The sequence below is a fragment of the Meriones unguiculatus genome (assembly GCF_030254825.1).
Source record: "Meriones unguiculatus strain TT.TT164.6M chromosome Y unlocalized genomic scaffold, Bangor_MerUng_6.1 ChrY_unordered_Scaffold_23, whole genome shotgun sequence".
Classification (NCBI taxonomy): Eukaryota; Metazoa; Chordata; class Mammalia; order Rodentia; family Muridae; genus Meriones; species Meriones unguiculatus.
In genome coordinates this window covers 8,381,851-8,387,850 of record NW_026843709.1, presented here as the reverse complement: position 1 = coordinate 8,387,850, position 6,000 = coordinate 8,381,851, and positions in this window count along the sequence as shown.

Below are 6,000 nucleotides of genomic sequence, written 5' to 3'. Positions count from 1 at the left end.
GATACAGTTATTTTGTTGAGCATGTATAATGTCCAAGAAACAAATACTAATATACATATAATAATATTAATCAAATTAGATCAAGGGCATTTCTCCTTGTGCTTTAAAATGCATTCTGTGTTTTGTTCTTGTTTCCATTCAATATCTATCATCTATAAAACGTATAAGTGCTTTCATGTGATTCCTTCTCTGAATAGTGATGTTTTGATAGGGTTTGGTGGGACAAGAGCTCCTTTATATCCACAGGTAAAGTGTAGAGAAAATTGTCTCCCTATCATAGGGTGTTTGCTTTCAATCTAGTAACTTTGGAAATAGCAATGCTGAACAAAGACTTGCAAAGTTGACCCCTTCTGCTGGATTGTGTTCTGGGAAGAAATGCTGTAGAATACTCACATGTACTGGACACAGCCTTGATAGCAACACTGATGCCTGCCTGTGTCTTTAATAGATGAGAAACACTTTTTTTTAATAGAAACCCACACGCTAGGCATGGGGCACCTCCCTGCAAATTTTAGTCGGATGGTGCCCCAGGATCTCCCAAAATAGTAACAGTTATTGCCATTATTCTTGTCTACCCATCATAACTACATTGTAAGTCCCTTTTGCTGAAGACAGGGCAGCTCACAAAAGCTTAAGTAGCAACCTCAGGGTCACGGACTATAGCAGCCATGATATTTCACCTGCTGTGTGTATTCTACTCACATTCTAGAGTAGTGTTTCTCAAATTTCGTGAGGCTGTGACCTTCAAAACGTTTCCTTATATTACAGTGACCATGATAAAAAATAAAATATCATGTGTGTTACTTTAAAACTGTAGTTTTGCTCGTGTTAAGAATCATAATGGAAATATCTGATTTGCAAAATATGTGATAGGTAAACTCTGCGGAAGACTTAAATGTGCCCTCCCACAAAAAAAAAAAAGGAGTAAAATACTCACAAAAGGAGAACAGTTGTTCTTTGGGAACTTGTGAGGATCAAACTAGTCACACAGCTCCCATCCACACTACTAAAAAATCTGAGTAAGTAGGGAAAATAAAATATGATGATACAAAGGAAAGCAAATAAGTCATTTCTATTTCAGTCTTGCTTGGAATTTGATTGAACTGATATACAGCAATGATCTTTTTAGTATGCACTTTATATTGTTCCCAAAAGAACAATATAAAGTTATTTTGCTGTTTTCCCTTAGTTGTCACAATTATACACAGTACCAAAAGATGTCAGCATCACTATCTTAGTTGTCCCCAGGATGAGGTCAGATTCTATCTCCTGGTAAATTATAATTCATTAGAAAAAGAGGAAGACCAAGGCTTTGAAGCAAGTGGACCAGATGTCTAAATAGAATATCTTAGCAGTCTAGACAAACTGCTTGGAAAAATGCAGTAGGCCCACACTAGAACCGTTTCACCATGTGGCTTTCAGAAATTTTTACAGATATAGTAATCCTAAATATTCATCTTGATGAAGTCAAAGACAGGTACATTTCCACTTTTCACAGAACAAATCAAGATAAAATGACTCAAATAATTTTCAATCTGAGAAGATATGGTAATCCAAACTTTCATTAAAATTTAATTGCTTAGAATTTGTAGTGCATATTCAAAACAAGGTCACAGATCAACCTGTAATGCTAGAAACCAATTTAAACTATCTTATCATGGAAACTTGGAATGTGGTAATAAAGTAAATGAGTAGTGAAACTAAATTTTCATTCATTATAGAGGGTAGAATTTTTTCACAATGTAATATATGATATAGTATTTACATAATTTCACATCTCTTTCTTTTCCCTTCAATTTCTCTCACATTATCCATCAACTTACCTCTAAAATTCTTGACCTCTTATCCATTAATTATATGTAACATATTATATTCATAAATATTTTTTATAAATATATATATACAAATAAAACCTGCAGACTCTCTTTAGTGTTACTCATATGAACAACTATTTAGTGCTGATCACTTGGATTAAGATACCTTAAATTGCAGCCTCATCTAAGCCTGAGACCCCTTCTCTCAGCAGCTGCTAATTTTCATTAAATCTTTATTTGGGGATACAGCACTATGAGATTTCGTGTATTTACTTTGGTATGTCATCTGGGATTGGCATTGGTCAGTTTTGTTTAGGGAACCACATTGTTGTAATTTCATGTTTTCCCTTTTCCAGAAGACACTGTCTCACAGCAGGCATGTTGGTTTTTCTCTGGGTTTTACAATCATCTTCCTTTCTTTTGAGATGATTCTTCAGCTGTTCTTGTATGCAATGTATTGTGAATGTATCAGTTGAGGATGGGAAGTTCACATTTAGGGATTTGTATGTATTGACTAGTTCTGAATATGTGTTATATCCTCCATATGCTGCCAAGACAAGCTTCTTTGATGATAGATGAGACCTGCATTTTCCTGTGGATAAAGCGTGATTTCTTAGGGTACACTTTTATGTTATGCTCTTTTCAGAATTGACAGGTATTCATTTGTAGTCTATGGATTCACCAACCATGATTAGTGTGCTAGGTTTACATTTTTGGTAAGGGAGACTTTTTATTTGGGAGTCCTGTAACAATACCTTTCTTAAGGCTACACCAAGTTTCATTTAGGATCTCTAATATTCTCACCTACTTACCACTATGGAATTACCTATTAAAGTAGGTATCACAAGGCAAAGTGATGGAAGACCCAAGTTGATTAAGTCCATTTCTCTCCAAAACCATGCTTTCTTTACAGACAAATCATTTAATTCCTAGGAGTAAACAGAAAACAAGATTTAAGGGTGTCTCAGAAACACAATCAATCAGCTCTAACTGAAGACATAGCAAGCTGAATTACTTAAACCAAATTCTTAAAACAAATTAAAATTATTTAAACCAAATTATTTAAAACAAGTTCAAGATTTGTACAAAAACATCACTAATCCACAACTTCTATTTTGATAACAGGAAAGAACATATTTAATCCAATTAGTAAAAATGAAACTAAAGACTAATTGTCTAGTTATTCCTCAAAATTCTTCATGTAAGTAGCTTCTGATTTTTAGTTTCTCCTTCATTAGTTTTTCATATGTATGTTTGTTCACATAAATATACATATGCACACCTATCTATATCTATCTATCTATCTCTATTTTTTTACTATCATAATGATGTCACCCTTAAGGCTGCATTGATGGTAACAACAATGTTGGCATAAATGAGACATAGAAAAATAACAACCCTCACTTGTAAGGTGGTATTTCAAGGTAGAGGAATTAATTCATGCTCTGATGATCAGATTCACCATGTAAGAAAGTTGTTCACTCTTTTACCTAAATTTAGCCAAATGATGAGAAGAAAAGAAAAGAAAATATAAGATTTGTCAATCATGAGTTGCTAGAAGAATGAGTCAATGAGGAATTTCAGTCCATTGTTCTTCATGCATTAGAGTTATACTTGCTGGAACCCATGAGTCATTATGATTGACTAATGATTAAATATTAATGATGAAAATGTAAATTTTAAAGGTAATGTGAATTTCTTTAATGTTATATTCTCTGGAACAGTATGACTCAAATGGTTTTAAAGAAAAGATGACTAGTCAATATGATTTCTGGGAAAACTGTATTAAAATTATTAAATGTCATATTTCACACTCATTATGAACAACACTTAGCTCTGAAGTTAAGATTAAAATAAAGGTTAAGTAGAGGTATAAAAATAACTTTTCCAAGTTAACCAACCTGGCAGGTAGTACTCAAATGAGTGAGGAACAATGGATCCAAGGAAACTGGAGACTGGGTCTTTCTATTAGGATGATACCTCACAGCGGAGGAAAGTTCAGATCTTACCTCATGACTTGTAGTTCCAGAAATGTTTTAGCAGTCTCCAAACTCTAGCTTCCAGCTGCATGCATGAGCCCTGTGCTCACCTGCAACTGATTACCACAAGGTAAATAAAAGCCAACCGTAGACCTGCAGAAACCTGAGAGGCACTGGATCAGCCACAAGATACTGCTGTAAGGTGCTCTCTAGCTAAACTGTATTAACTGAGGGACTCCCTGGTGATTCAAGATGGTTGTACACAGCCAAAAAGTATAAGAGCTTAAGCAGCAGATTATTAAATTCAAAGCAAGAAACCCAGAGGCAGGGTAATTGTCTCCAGGAGTTCTACTGGTAATAAGACTGACCATCTGAATACCAATAGTCACAGTTAACACACAGGTCCATATGCCTGCAGTGAGCTGTGGCAATTCCTAAGAAGCACCACCCTTTGGTTACCATACCCAAAAAACTGAGGACACCTCCTTCAGAATCCTGCTACAGAGAGTCTCCCAACAGCAACATAGCATCAGGCCCCAAAATTAACACCTAAAACTTGAGACAGACAGATAGGTAGAAGCTAGCGCAAAAGCACAACTAACAAAAGGCAAAGCAGTATGGCATCTCCAGAACACAGTAATCCAGGAGCATGTAGCCTGGACACCCTAACATAACTGAAATTTGAGAAGGTGATCTATGCTTTAGAGGAAGATTATGGAGGAAACAAAGGTTCACACAAGAATTGAAGGACTTGAAGTTAAAGCACGCAAATACAGTCATACAGGTGCAGGTAATCAACAAAACCTTTTAAGACCTGAAAAGATAGAGTTGGAAAAAAAAAGGAATCACAAATGGAAGAAATCATGGACAGCAGGAACTTAGGGAAGAAAACAGCAAATACAGAGATAAGCATAACCAACAAACTGTTAGAGAGAGAAAAAGTTTCTCTCTCTTTTTCAGTGGAAGATACACTGGAAGATATCAATATATTCATCAAAGAAAATGATACTTCTAAAAAAGCCTGACAGAAAACATCCAGGAAATCCAACATGTCACAAAAAGACAAAAACAAAGAAGAGTAGTAATGGAAGAAATAAAAGACTCCCATGACCAAGGTCCAGAAAATATTTTCCAAAATGATACTAGAAAATTTCCCCAATTGAAGGGAGAGGCAACAGAATACCTAATATTGTAGACAAAGAATGAAATATATTAGACCAGAAAAGAAAATCGTCCCACCACAAAATGATTAAAACAGCTGCAAGGTAAAATGGCCAAGTAACATATGATGGCAAACCTATCAGCATTACACTTGACTTGAGAACAGAGACTATGAAAGCCAGGGCCTTGACGGATATCATGCAGACCTTAGGAGAACACGATGTCAGCCCAAATTACTATACCCAGCAAAACTCTCAGACCTCATAAATGAAGAAAACAAGGTATTCTACACAAAACCAATTTAAACAATACATACCTTCATATCCAGCATTAGAGAAAGTAGGAGAAGAAAAAATACAACCCAAAAAAAGCTAACTAATTTCAGGAAAACAAATGAAATAAATAACCTCACTAGAGAAAAACTTAAAGGAGCCAAGCATACAAATACACTACAATAATCAACATAAAAATCAAAGGATCTATGTGCCCAAAGATCAGTAATTGGACTCAATTATCCAACAAAAAGAAACACACTAACAGAATGGATGTGTAAACAAGAAAAAACAATCTGTTGCAGACAAGAAACACACCTATGCCACAAAGTAGATATTACCTGAGAGTAATGTGCTGGTAGATGGTTTTCATAGGTAATGGATGCTACTCCTGTTTGCTTCTTATATCTAATGAAATAGACTTTCAACCAAAATTAATCGAAAGAGATGGGAAAGGACACAACATACTCATCAAAGCAAAATTGCACCAAGAAGATATTACAATTCTGAACATCACTGCCCCAAATACAAAGGCACATATGTTAGTAAAAGAAAAAATTAAAACCTAATCCACACATAGATCCATACAAATTAATATTGGGAGACTTTAACACTCCATTCTCAACAAAGGATAGGTCAATAAAACAAAATTAAGAAAAGCAGCAATGACTCTAACAGAGGTCATGAGTCAAATGGTCCTAAAAGACATCTACAGAAATTTCACCAAAACAAAAAATATTTTAACCTCTTCTCAGCACCTCTTGGAACCTTCTC